The 14,906-nt window shown below is 45.5% G+C and overlaps 1 long non-coding RNA gene across 1 annotated transcript; it reads right to left on the bottom strand.

Annotated features, from left to right (window-relative positions):
- Nucleotides 1-347: 347 nt before the first annotated feature.
- On the bottom strand, nt 348-4,741 carry LOC140486868 (uncharacterized). The gene is made up of 2 exons (XR_011962651.1): nt 4,155-4,741; nt 348-669 (listed from the first exon to the last, which is right to left on the bottom strand). It is a non-coding gene; the product is annotated as an uncharacterized lncRNA (long non-coding RNA).
- Nucleotides 4,742-14,906: the final 10,165 nt, after the last annotated feature.

Genomic DNA, 14,906 nt, shown 5'->3' with positions numbered 1-14,906 from the left:
TTCTCTTTTTCACACCAAGTAATGAACAATGGTTTTGGCAGCTCATAATGTTGTGCACATAGAGAGCTTAGTTTTGGAAATGTTCACAACATTGTTGAACACGCAGATTCACACTGGGTAGAGACTTTTATTTTCCTTTATTCATTCACAGGATGAGGGTGTCGCTGGCCTGGCAGCATTTACTACCCATCCCTAATTGCCCAGAGGGCGGGTAAGAGCCTCATTGCTGTGGGTCTGAGGTCACAATGTAGGCCAGACCAGGTAAGGATGGCAGCTTCCTTCCTGAAAGGGCATTAGTGATCCAGAAGGGTTTTTCTGACAATCTATTAATGGTCATCATTCGACTCTAAATTCACAAGTTTCTTTTTATTGAATTCAAATCCCCCCATCTGCTGCAGCAGGCTTTGAATCCAGGTCTCCAGAACACTATCTGGGGTTTTAGATTAATTGTCTCACGACAATACCGCTCGTCCAATACTTCCCCACGTCGCTGTCCATCTGCACAGAGTGAACAGCGGTTTTCTGGTTCATCAGAACAGGTTAATCACACATCCGTTTGCTGACTGATTACAGGAGTTGGATGTTGATGGGCTATTGACACCCATCTCCGAACCATGTATTCTGGGGTTTGTTTCTGGGGATGATTGGAAGCATCATCGGTCTTGTTATCTTTTGGGGATAAAAACAGTTTCAATTAGCTTTCTGCTAAATGCATGGCAATCAATTCTATCTCACAACTCTCAGGCAGATTAGTTTGTTTTGAAGGGCTCTCCATCTCCCCAACCTCCTCCACCCTCACCTCCAACAATACAATAATCTCACAGAGTCTCTTTGTGACTATGAATGAGACAATCTGATCAGCTGCTTCTTTCCTAACTCCGATGTCAAGTTGGATCTTGAACTCCCCTTGCTGCAGTTGTGATCCTGCATCGTTGTACAGTGTTGCTCGTATTTCATGTCTTGGCCTATCAGTGTTCATGATACTGCATGTAGTATATAGGGCCAAGAGTGTAAGAGTTTAGCTCTTTCCTTCCAACAACAGCAGTAGAATGGTACTCTAGCAAAACTTACAGAATCACGCCCCCCAATTTTCCCCAACTTACCTCATACCATCGAACAGAGTATCAATCCTCATTCAACTGAGAGAATTCAGGAGGGCATGTCAGTAACAGCAGCATGAATAACTAAAAATGACTTGTTAACCTGATGAAGTTCCCAAAGAGGACTACTTGTGTGCCAAACAGCATAAGCAGCAAGTGATAGACAGAGTGAAGCAATCCAGGAAACAACAGAACAGATCTAAGATCTGCAGTCCAACCAAATCCAGTTGTGATTGAAGTCAGAGCACAGCTGGAGTTCTGAGGACAGTTCTCTGCAAGATATTAACCAACAAGAATGTCAGACTGGGTTAATTATCATAAACCTCAAGTCCGTTTGATATTCATATATTTACAATCAGTGTTCAATTCACCAAATGTAGCTGAAGGTAAAGATAATCTTCAAGTGATTGTAACAGTGGAGACATCTGAATACTTGATCAGCAACTTAAAGCCTGTTGTGTTTAGATAGTAATATTTTTAAGAGATTTTTAAAAAGTAAGGTGATTTGGGTGTAACGGAAGACGTTGATTGGTAGATAGCTGATAATCTTGTTTTAATCTGAAGTTAATTTAGGATTAATTAATAAATAAACACATGGTAGGGAATCCCAGCCCCATGGAGTGCACATCCAGTTCCATGTGGAAAAACCAGGACACTTCTTGTGAGAGCGACAACCACAAGAACACAGAGGTGACATGGGAAATGTCAGGAACACTTGTTTGACTGCAGTTAAAGTACTGCACTTCTGATCCCCTTATTCCAGGGTTGATGTGATCACACCAGAGAGGGTACAGAGGAGATTGATCAGAATGTTTCTACAATTGGAAAATTTCTACTCTGAGGAAAGGTTGGATAGATTGGGAATGATTTCCGAAGAGGATAACCTGAGATTTAATTGAAGTGATAAAATGCTGAGGAATCCAGATTGAGTGGATAGGAATGAGCTATTCATTAACTGAGAGGTCAGAAACTGGAGGATTTAGATTGGAACTAATTCCTAGAAAGAAGGGGAGGGAAGATTTCATTTCACTCGGAGATGGTGGGGAGCAGGAACTCATTGATGGGGTGGCAGAGGCAGTAACCAACATCACATTAGAATAAAAGGACATGGATGTAACTGAGATACTGGAACATGCAGGGCTGTGGACTAAAGTCTGCAGAATGGGATCATTGTGATTTATTTAACATTTCTCCAGAATATTAAACTCAAGTCCAATTTGAGAATTTATGAACATCATCCGACCTGAATTACAAATGTCAGAATAAATTTATCAGACATTTACAGCACAGATCGAGGCCACTTGGCCTATCCTGCATGTGTTGGCTGTAATAGAATGACCCAGGCTTTACAGCATTCTGTACTCACCAATAAGAGCAACAATTTCAGACTGCGTACTCTGCCCTCGATGTTGTTATAATCTGTTTTTTCAATGTATTTCTTTGACAGCTGCTCACCTTGTTTCCTGGTCTCTTTCCCAGCCCTAAATCCATTTCCCATGGTCTTGAGCGACTACCATTTCTGCAATGTAATCTCTCCTGCCTTCTCCCGTGTGACAGACTGTCTTTTTGTCCTTGTCTCACTCCCACCTTGCTCATAACCTGTTACATTGCTGATGGTTCCCAGACCCCTGTGACTTCAATGCGCCCCCGGGTCAGGGGCACGAGTTTTGAATTCTTTTCCTCATGAGATAATCGGAAATCTTTCTGGCTGCAGTTTCCCCCAGATTTTATTTTGAAAAAAAAAGAGGATTTGCGTCAGAGTCAAGTATTTGTGAGCCTTCATCCACAATCCTGAGCACTTAGACATAATATGTGACTCTCCCACAGATGTGCCAGTTTGATGGATTGGCCGTGCTAACATGGCCTGTAGTGTGTTGGTTAGGTGGGTTGGGTTAGCCATGCTAAATGTGGGGTTATGGAGGTAGGGTGGGACAGCAGGTCATTGCAGACTTGATGGACTGAATAGTCTCTTTGTGCGCCGAAGGGATTCTGTAATTCTAACTAGTTGTGATTGTTGTCACATTTTCCTAAGTCCAGGTTCATTCAACTCAGGTACACATGCTGCCTTTTGTGTTTCTGTGGGTGCCCGTAGTGTTAGGTAAGGGGTAAATGTAGGGGTATGGGTGGGTTGCGCTTCAGCGAGTCGGTGTGGACTTGTCCACAGTCTCCATGATTGTGCAGACTCAGTGGATCAGCCATGGGAAATGCAGTGTTACAAGGATAAGAGTGCTCCAGGTGGGATGCTCTTTGGATGGTTGCTGGGGTTTGATGGGCCAATGCTCTCCTGCCACACAGTTGGGATACTATTCTATGATTGAGGATAAAGGTTATTCTACGATTGAGGATAAAGCAGTGTGTCCTTGGAGAGGAGCATGTGGTATGTATCAATGCTCTCGATGCATTTAGATAGAGGTGGGCATCGCAGGGGATACAGTGCTTTATCTCCACTGCTGCCCCCTCACCCCTAGCTCTACTTTAATTTGGTCCCTTCTCACTCTGTCATTTGTGATGGTTTGCTTTACCCGTAATAGGCTTTGTTTTTAAATATTCAGTTGGTTACACGGGTGGTTTACTGCTGGTGATGACATGTTAACAAAACCCAAAATGGCGAAATGATGAACGTGGGAAGGTTGCTCAGCTTGTGTGATAACATGTCTAGGTAGGAGAAATGGGGGGAAGCAGAAGGCTTCACATCTCACAGAACAAGAACTGAAAAGCTGTTAAATCAAACCAAAGGTTCAGACAGGGAGGGAATATTTCCCTGGAGTTTGAGTAACTGGAAAGAGATGGTGTCTGGGAATAGACAGAATTTTGTTTTACAGGGCGTTTGAAATTTTTAAAAACTGTTCGTCTCATTTCTTTTAGTTTTATTTATTGTGGAATAAATAGCTACAATATTTTAAAACCAAATTCACAAACCTTGTGTTAAAGACAAGTGTTAAATAAAATCCATCAAACCATCCTTCACTGAAAACTGATGTGGAGATGCAATTTCCTGGAGAATCCCTGCCCTGCCCACGTCTTCCTACCCGGGCTCCATGGCTATATACATACCTGGGAGATAGCAGCAGGAGGCCATTCTGCCTTTCAATCCTGCTCCACCATTCAATGGGAAACAGCTGACCATCCAGCTCAGTCTCCTCTTCCTGCTGTGTTCCAATCCCCTTTCATAACTTTACCTTGAAGAACTATATCTAAGTCCTCCTTTGGCTTCACTGCCTTTTGTTCCAGTGGCATTGTTGCGTTACTGTGTGGGTGTAGGTAGGGGTAATGTGATGGTGCTGCCTCCTGGAGGATGCACTCAGCCTCCCCCTTCATCCTGCAGTAACATCAATTGGGTTTCAGCAACTAGAGATCGAACCCATTTCCAGGATATGGGCATCACTGGCTCAGCCAGCATTTATTCCCCATCTCTCGTTCCCCTTGAGAAGATGGTAGTGAGCTGCTGTCTTGAACCATTCACAGTCCATTTGGCGCAGAGAGACCGACAATGCTGGGAGGGAGAGTGTTGCAGGATTTTGGTTGAATGATTCTCCATCTTTGGTTCTTCAAATTTTGGGTAACTTTATCACGATCGGCAAATGATGTTGAGATTTCAGTCTGCAAATCTTCACTATCTAGCAACCTGTATAAAGGAGTATGTACAGATTAGAAATTCAGAACAGACAATTTTAGTTTCTCTGGAATATCTTTTTCCCCTTTCTTCCCCCAAAGCTGTAACCCTCCAGCCCACTTACTCTCTCCTACCATTCTGACTCTGCTGCCCCCTAATGTACACCCTCCACATTCTCATGGAGTAACTGATAAACAGATCCATGCCACCACTTCCCGTCCCTGGTTAGACTCTGCACCCTTTCTGGGTTCACTTGCTTTCCCTTCAGTTGCTGCAAGTCAATGATGTAACAGCAGAATGAAACAGACGGAATCAGAAAGGGAGGTGGCAGATCCTGGACAGAAGAGGAACCTTCAGTCTGGGAGAATGGGTCAGATCCTTCTTTGTTTCTCATTGGTCGATTCCAGTGTTATGACAAGTTGGGAATGTAACTTGGTCCCATGTGGGTGTGGTGACACTTTGACCCTCTAACAGATCAATACTACAAGCAAATACATTCCTCCTCCAGACAATCACAGTGTGAAATACTTTCCACTAGTTACCCCAAAGCACATGCTCCAAAACCCGCCCACATTCTGAACTTGTGCAGTGCCAGTTTTCCCGACGTGTGGTCCCTGCCTCGGAATTTGGGAGTTGCAGTCCTCATGCAGCCACTGGAGCCCTATCTCTGGAACGTGAATGAAAAGTGTGGGATGGAGGATGTTGTGTATCGGATCCCCATTCAGACACATGTAACATGTGGGCTGTCACTGGGATTTACTGAGACATCCGCTTAGACAACCTGATTGCTGACGTAAGGAACATAGATTCAGCCAATTGGGGCATAGGGAGGTTAATAAGGAGCAGTAGGTTTTAAGAAGAGTTGGTCAGTGGCTCGCGCTGCTGCCTCACAGCGTCAGGGACCTTAGGCGACTGAGTGGAGTTTACACATTCTCCCCATGTTTGCATGGTTTCGTGCAGTTCTCCAGTTTCCTCACATAGTCCAAAGATGTGTAGGTTAGATGGACTGCTCATGCTAAATTGCTGAGAGTGTCCATGCACGTGCCGGTTAGACAATCAGCCACAGGAAATGCAATGTTATAGGGAATGGGTGGGTCTGAATGGGATGCTCATCATAGGGTTGGTGTGGACTCGATGGGTGAATAAACTGTTTCTGCACTATAGGGACTCTATTCTATTCTCATGAGGAAGAATGTACTTATTGGGTGGCACGGTGGCACAGTGGTTAGCACTGCTGCCTCACAGCGCCAGAGACCCGGGATCAATTCCCGCCTCAGGCGACTCACTGTGTGGAGTTTGCACATTCTCCCCGTGTCTGTGTGGGTTTCCTCTGGGTGCTCCGGTTTCCTCCCACAGTCACAAAGATGTGCAGGTCAGGTGAATTGGCCATGCTAAATTGCCCGTAGTGTTAGGTAAGGGGTAGATGTAGGGGTACAGGTGGGTTGCGCTTCGGAGGTGCGGTGTGGACTTGTTGGGCCGAAGGGCCTGTTTCCACACTAAGTAATCTAATGTAATCTAATCTTAAACTCGATGTGTTGTGAATCTGTGGAATTCCCGTTTCAAAATGCGGTGGATGCCAGGACAATGAGCCAATTTAATGAAGAGATACAGATTAGATTAGATTAGATTACTTACAGTGTGGAAACAGGCCCTTTGGCCCAACAAGTCCACACCGACCCGCCGAAGCGCAACCCACCCATTCCTCTACATTTACCCCTTTTACCTAACACTACGGGCAATTTAGCACGGCCAATTCACCTGACCTTTTAATCTTTGGACTGTGGGAGGAAACCGGAGCACCCGGAGGAAACCCACGCAGACACGGGGAGAATGTGCAAACTCCACACAGTCAGTCACCTGAGTCGGGAATTGAACCCGGGTCTCTGGCGCTGTGAGGCAGCAGTGCTAACCACTGCTGTTGAATTTGCAATGAGATGAAGGGTGAGAGAGAGCAGGCGGGAAAATCCAGCTGAGACCGAGGGGAGCTCAATCATCACCGTGTTAAATGGTGGGACTGGTTCTCCAGTGCCCAGGGCTTATCTTCTTACGGTAATAACTGAAAAGCTGAATCCAAAAATCACCACTTTCACCAAAGGAGATTTTCGGAAAATGACAGATAGTCAGGTGGATTAGCATTGCAATCTTAGATAGTGAGGAAGCGTGTAGGAGATAATGATTTTGCAATTTTAAACTGAGGGTAGACAGTGATTTATGGTTTTAGATTGTGTAGTACATTCACACCGTCCAGAATACTCTGCTGTGAATATCTATCCTGTACTTTATTACAAGCCAAGGTGCCTGACAATGAAAACCAAAACACCCAGGAAACATCGCCTCACCTCGTAATCTGATAAAAGAATTCTGGTAAGTCTGGTTGAACTTAGAATACAGATGGAAAGCTGGAAGATTAGATCCAATCCCAAGATCCTGTGCTTAAACAAAAGGAGACTACAATAGGAAGACGCAGGAGTTGGCTAATGTAGACTGGAAACAAAGACTTTAGGATGGGACAGTTGACGGACAGTGCAGAAATATCAAAGCAATTTTTTGAAGTGCTCAGCAAAATTATCTATCAGGGAAAAGGAAGGACTGTAGGAAAAGGAATAATCTGCCGTGGGTGGCTCAGGAAATAAGGGAGTCTATCAAACCGAAATAGAAAACATACAAATTGGCAAAGACCAAGGAGAAACTAGGAGATTAGAAAAACTTTAAAGATCAACAGAAAGCGAGATAGGATTGGGGGAGAAAAGTGATGAGTAGCTATCCCCAGGGCCGGAATAGCAGTTTACCCTGCTAGAGGGGAACCTATTGTGTGGGGAACATATGGCCTCTGTAATTGTTGAAGCGCTTAACTGTTACCATAGAGACAATCCTGATCAAGTTAAAAATCACAGCACACTCCAATAGCTTGTACTTCCAAATAAACCTGTTGGACTATAATCTGGTGATGTGTGGTTTTTAACTTTGTCCACCCCACCACCGGCTCCTCCACATCAGAATCCTGATAGAGAGCCCCACTGAAACTGAAGTTCCTGTCAGATACTTGAGGGAGCCACGGGGGCGTGGGGGAGGGGTGTGTGGTTTAACCACAAAGTGCTGAAATGATCTAGACTTTCTAACTGCCGTTGCCATGGAGATAATACTGAGAGACATTCTCTATTCAAAGTCCCAAACCACTAAGGTATAAGAATGGGAGCGGTACATCGGACAGGTGGGGAGTTACCTGATGCTGCCTGGAGTTGTTTTGCATGTACACGACACAGGTAACTACCATGTCTCATCAATAAATACTCAAAAGAAGATGTCTCAGAATTCTGTGCCTGGTTATTCCTATCCAGCAGAGTTCAGGAATATGAGCACACAGCAGTCAGTCTTCACAATCTACGAAGAACATGCCAGTAATTGATAAGGAGACTGAGGAAGGTGAGGACCAAGATAATAACCATTATCGTGAAAGAGTTAGAGCTGGGCAAGCTAATGGAGCTAAAGGTACACAAGTCTCATTGCCCTGATGGAATACATCCCAGGATATCAACAGAGTTAGTGGGAGAAATAGCAAATACACTTACAGTTATAAAATCCTACAGCAGAGACAGGCCATTTGGCCCATGCTGATCAGAATGTCCATCCACGCTCACCCCATTTCCCTGCACTTGGCCCATTTGCTTCAGACCCTTTCCTATCCATGTATTTCTCCAAATGTCTTTTACCTGTTGTCAGTGTACCCACCTCAACCACTTCCACTGGCAGCTCATTCCATATACATACCAAGCTCTGTGTAAAACAGTTGCCCCTCAGCTTCCCTTTTATTCTTTCTCCTCTAACCTTAAACTGATCCAATCAAGCCGTCCAATCCTTGAGTTCCTGGGAATAAGACTGAGTGCATTCACCTTATCCATGCCTCTCATGGTCTTACACACTTCTAGAAAAGAACCCCCTCAGTTTCCTCTGCTCTAAACATGTCCAACCTCTCCGTATAACTCAGACCCCTGAGCCCTGACAACATCCTTGTAAATTGTTCTGCACTTTTTACAGTTTAAAAACTGAAACCTACATTACATTCATCATATTTCCAGTGTTTCCCCACGGCGCTGGAACCGACGTGACAATGCCAATGGATTACAATCCATGATCGAGAATGAACTCCTTTACAACAATCCCGTTTTCATAGTGTTTCCCATGGTGCAGGTATCCTTGTGTCTTTCTGGTTGTATGGTTAATTAAAGACTTGTCCTTCTACAAAGCAAAGTTGTGGCTTAATTGTTCCTGGGAAGTGTACCATGATTTTCCAGACTTTCAAAAACAAATGAAACCTCTCTCCACACTCACCATGCTGACATGGACTTGGCTGTGTCTCAGTACTCAGTACTCGCAGTCACATCGAGATTTGAAATATTCGCCCACGGACAGAATGCACACCTTTCCTTCCAGATGAAAAGGCCAATGATATTCAGATCGGCACGGATCAAGTAACTATCAGATCTCAACATGAAGTTCAATTTGTATTTCTCATCCGCAAACCCACCCTTTCAGTACAATTCAACAGAGCACACAAGTTACCACTGTTAATACAGGATGGAATGTCATAAGACAATTGTGGTATTAAACTGTAGTTTCCTTGTTCCCCCAAAGCTTTAAACCTCAGTCTCACAATTTCTCTCTTCTGTGAACTGAAATCCAAACCAATCCCCCCACTCCTTTCCTCCACACCCAGTTGTCACACACACTCTCTTCGAATTCAGTTTCCTAGCTCCTGATGAGAACCATCCTGCATACACTGCTTCCTGCACACTCTAGCCAAGACCCATCTGACTATACATCTTTAAGGCGGACAGAGGGGTTTAGGGACGATATTCCAAAGGTTTGTGTCCTCGGTAGCTCCAATCGTGGAGTGATATAGGTTGGCAACAGCTTACAATGGAGACAGTTAGTGGCTCACCATAAGTTAACAACCTCATGTCATAGCCCCCTACCCCACACACCAGGCCTCGTTCTCACAGCCTGCCATTACACACTAGCTATGGTTAGCCACTAACAGTCTCCATTAACAGCTAATGACCCTCCCCCGGCCAGATCGTTATCCACTCCTTTACCCAACCGTTCTTCTCACTCTATCCCCACCTATCCTTTACTCCTTTTATCTTCCCCCCACACTAACTTCTGCACATAAACTGACCTTTTTTTCTCAGTAATATCTGTTCTGTGGAAGGGACACTGAGTCTGAAACTTTAACACTGATTTCTCTTCACAGATACTGCCAGACCTGCTGAGCTTTTCCAGAACCTCCTGGTTGTTGTTTCTGATTTACATCTTCCGCAGTTCTTTTGGTTCTAATTTACCGGGAGTTTGTAATTCAGTTCCAACAGCCTCTGTCCCAGTCTCTGCTGTCTCTCCCAACCCCAAACAGTGACACTGCACCTGCACAGCTCATGGACAGGTGTTGTCTTGCTGGCCACACCCCTCATTCAATCCCATTGGCTGCAGGACCACACAGACTCTCCTCCCATTGTCTGGAGCTGCCGTCAATCAGCCGGGCCCCATTGTGATGAGAGTGGAGGGCTAATCCCTCTCTCTGCCCTGGGATGAGCTTCATCATTCACAGTGAATGGGGCAGTATCACAGAGCACAGGGCTTGGGGGGTATTCAGCCCATTGGGGCTGTACTCTCTCCCTCTGGAGATGCTGCAAATCTGTCCCCAAGTCCCCTCCCATGTGCCCATTGCCCCCAAATCTTTCCTTAAAAAGTAAAATTCTAAGTCTGTTTCAGAATACCTGCTGAATCTGTGTTGTTCAGACTGTTCCAGATGCTCAGAAGTTACTGAATAAAATAGTGTTCACATTTTCACCTTGTATTATTTGCCAATTACTTGAAAGTAGTTACTAAAAATTGTGACAGTGTGAACAATTCCTCTCTGTCTCGACAAATTCAAGACCTTGGAACCAAATCTGCACCAGGTCGAAATCACTGCTTCACCTTCTCAGCTCCAAGGACAATTATCTGTGCTGCAGCTTGCTCTCCACAAAAGAGAGGAATGCATCTTAATTTATTAAGATCAAAGAAACAGACCTTCGGTCCAACTCGCCCGTGCCAACGAGGAATCCTTAACTAATGGATTCCCATTTACCAGCTATTGGCCTGTATCCATCAAAAACCTTCCTATTCAGGTACCCAATTGGAAGCCTTTTAAATGTTGTGATTTTTCAGCCTCCACTACTTCATCTGGTAGCCCCTCCCATGCACACACCACACTCAGCTTGAAAACATTGCCATTTAGATCCCTTTTAAATGATTCCCCTCTCAACTTAAACCCATGTGCTCTAGTTTTGGACCCACCTAACCTGAGGAAATAGGACCCCGGCTGCTCACCTTATTCACACCCCTCGTGATTTTATAAATCTCCATGAAGTCACCTCTCAGTCTTTGACTCTCCAGAGAAAATAGTCCCAGCCTATTCAGCCTCTCCCTGTAGCCCAAATCCTCCAATCCTGGCAACGTTTTTGTAAATCTTGTCCAAACCTTTTCAAGTTTCACAACATCCTTCCCAGAACAGAGTAATTCAAATTGAAAACAGAATTCCAGAAGTGGCTAAATCAATATCCTGTCCAGCCACAATATGGCATCCCAGCTTCTGTATTCAATGCATTGAACAATAACGGAGAGTACTAATGGAGTCCCATTTGCTAGCGGTTCACCCTTATCCCTCTAAATCCTCCCTCTTCATGTGCCCAATCAGATGCCTTTTAAATGCTGCAATTGTACTAGCCTCCACCCCTTCCTCTGGCAGTTCATTCCATACATGCAATGCCCTCAACATGAACAAGATGCCCCTTAGATCCCTTTTAAATCTTTTCCCTCTCACCTTAAGCCTGTACCCTCTAGTTCGGGACCCACCGAACTTGGGAAAAAGTCCCTGACTGCTCACCTTATCCATGTATTTACGAACGAGAGGGACCGTATTGTTGAACAGGAGAGTGTGAAACGGACTGATAAGCTAGAAGAGATACCTGTTAGGAAGGAAGATGTGTTGGACATTTTGAACAACTTGAGGATAGACAAGTCCCCCGGGCCTGACGGGATATATCTTAGGATTATGTGGGAAGCAAGAGAGGAAATTGCAGTACCGTTGGCAATGATCTTCTCGTCTTCACTGGCAACTGGGGTGGTACCAGGGGACTGGAGAGTAGCGAATGTTGTGCCCCTGTTCAAAAAAGGGAATAGGGATAACCCCGGGAATTACAGGCCAGTTAGTCTTACTTCTGTGGTAGGCAAAGTAATGGAAAGGGTACTGAGGGATAGGATTTACGAGTATCTGGAAAGACACTGCTTGATTAGGGACAGCCAGCACGGATTTGTGAAGGGGAGTTCTTGCCTTACAAGTCTTATTGAATTCTTCGAGGAGGTGACCAAGCATGTGGATGAGAGTAGAGCAGTGGATGTAGTGTACATGGATTTTAGTAAGGCATTTGATAAGGTTCCCCATGGTAGGCTTATGCAGAAAGTCAGGAGGCATGGGATAGAGGGAAATTTGGCCAATTGGATAGAAAACTGGCTAACCGGTCGAAGTCAGAGAGTGGTGGTAGATGGTAAATATTCAGCATGGAGTCCCGCAGGGATCAGTTCTGGGTCCTCTGCTGTTTGTAATTTTTATTAATGACTTAGAGGAGGGAGTCGAAGGGTGGGTCAGTAAATTTGCAGATGATACAAAGATAGGTGGAGTTGTGGACAGTGAGGAGGGCTGTTGTCGGCTGCAGAGGGACTTAGATATGATGCAGAGCTGGGCTGAGTGGCGGCAGATGGAGTTCAACCCTGCCAAGTGTGAGGTTGTCCATTTTGGAAGAACAAATAAGAATGCGGAATACAGGGTTAATGGTAGGGTTCTTGGTCAGGTGGAGGAACAGAGGGATCTTGGGGTCTATGTACATAGATCTTTGAAGGTTGCCACTCAGGTGGATAGAGTTTGTAAGAAGGCCTATTGAGTATTATCGTTCATTAGCAGAGGGATTGAATTCAAGAGTCGTGAGGTGATGTTGCAGCTGTACAGGACTTTGGTTAGGCCACATTTGGAGTACTGTGTGCAGTTCTGGTCGCCTCACTTTAGGAAAGATGTGGAAGCTTTGGAGAGGGTGCAGAGAAGATTTACCAGGATGTTGCCTGGAATGGAGAGTAGGTCGTACGAGGATAGGTTGAGAGTTCTCGGCCTTTTCTCGTTGGAACGGCGAAGGATGAGGGGTGATTTGATAGAGGTTTACAAGATGATCAGAGGAATAGATATAGTAGACAGTCAGAAACTTTTTCCCCGGGTACAACAGAGTGTTACAAGGGAACATAAATTTATGGTGAAGGGTGGAAGGTATAGGGGAGATGTCAGGGGTGGGTTCTTTACCCAGAGAGTGGTGGGGGCATGGAATGCGCTGCCCGTGGGAGTGGTAGAGTCAGATTCATTGGCGACCATTAAGCGGCATTTGGATAGGTACATGGATGGGTGCTTAATCTAGGATAGAAGTTCGGCACAACATCGTGGGCCGAAGGGCTTGTTCTGTGCTGTATTGTTCTATGTTCTATGTTCTATACCTCCCACTGTACAGTAACCATCACAAACCGACATACCTTCCACTGTATAGTAACTATTACACCCCGACATACCTCCAAATGTACAGTAACTATTACACCCCGACATACCTCCCAGTGTCCTGTAACCATCACAGCCTGACTTACCTACCACTGTATAGGAACGATCACGGCCCGATACACCTCCCACTGTACAGTAACCATCACAAACCGACATACCTCCCACTGTACAGTAACTAATACACGCTAACATACCTCCAACGGTACAGTAAGTATTATACCCGGACATGCCTCCCAGTGTACAGTAACCATCACGGCCCGACATACCTCCCACTGTACAGTAACCATCACACCTCGACATGCCCGCCACTGTACAGTAACCATCACACCCCGACATACCTCCCGCTGTACAGTAACCATCACACCCCGACATACCTCCCACGGTACAGTAACCATCACACCCCGACATACCTCCCACTGTACAGTAACCATCACGGCCAGGCATACCTCCTACTATACAGTAACCATCATAACCCGACATAACTCCCACTGTATAGTAACTATTACACCCCGACATACCTCCCACTGTACAGTAAAATCACAACCCGACATACCTCCCATTGTACAGTAACCATCACGGCCCAACATACCTCCCACTGTACAGTAACCATAACAACCCGACATACCTTCCACTGTACAGTAACCATCAACCCCGACATACCTCCCACTGCATAGTAACTATTACACACTGACATACCTCCCAGTGTACAGTAACCATCACGGCCCGACATACCTCCCACTGTACAGTAGCCATCACACCCCGACATACCTCCCACTGTACAGTAACCATCACACCCCGACATACTTCCCACTGTACAGTAACCAGCACGGCCCGGCATACCTCCCAATGTGCAGTAACCATCTGAGCTCGACACATCTCCCACTGTACAGTAACAATCACGGCCAGGCATACCTCCCCCTGTACAGTAACAATCACACCCCGACATACCTCCAACTGTACAGTAACCATCACGGCCCAGCATACCTCCCACTGTACAGTTACCATCACAGCCTGACATACCTCCCACTGTACAGTAACCATCACAGCCCGATAGACCTCCCACTGTACAGTAACCATCACGGCCGAACATACCTCCCACGGTACAGTAACCATCAAAGCCTGACTTACCTCCCACTGTACAGTAACGATCACGTGCCGAAATACCTCCCACTGTACGTAACCATCATACCCCGACATATCTCCATCTGTACAGGAACTATGACAACCTGACATACCTCCCACTGTACAGTACACATCACGGCCCGACATACCTCCCACTGTACAGTAAACATCACACCCCGACATAACTCCCACTGTACAGTAACCATCACGGCCCGATATACCTCCCACTGCACTGTAACTATCACCCACCGACATACCTCCCACTGTACGATAACTATCATGCCCCGACATACCTCCCATTGTACAGTAACCATCACGGCCCAACATACCTCCCACTGTACAGTAACAATCACAACCCGAAATACCTCCCACTGTATATTAACCATTACACCTCGACATACCTCCAACCATACAAAACTATTACACCCCGACATAACTCCCA

This window comes from Chiloscyllium punctatum, chromosome 16 (assembly GCF_047496795.1).
Source record: "Chiloscyllium punctatum isolate Juve2018m chromosome 16, sChiPun1.3, whole genome shotgun sequence".
In the NCBI taxonomy this organism is placed as follows: Eukaryota; Metazoa; Chordata; class Chondrichthyes; order Orectolobiformes; family Hemiscylliidae; genus Chiloscyllium; species Chiloscyllium punctatum.
The sequence above is the reverse complement of the archived record's forward strand: the minus strand, read 5'-3'. Positions and strand labels throughout refer to the sequence as shown.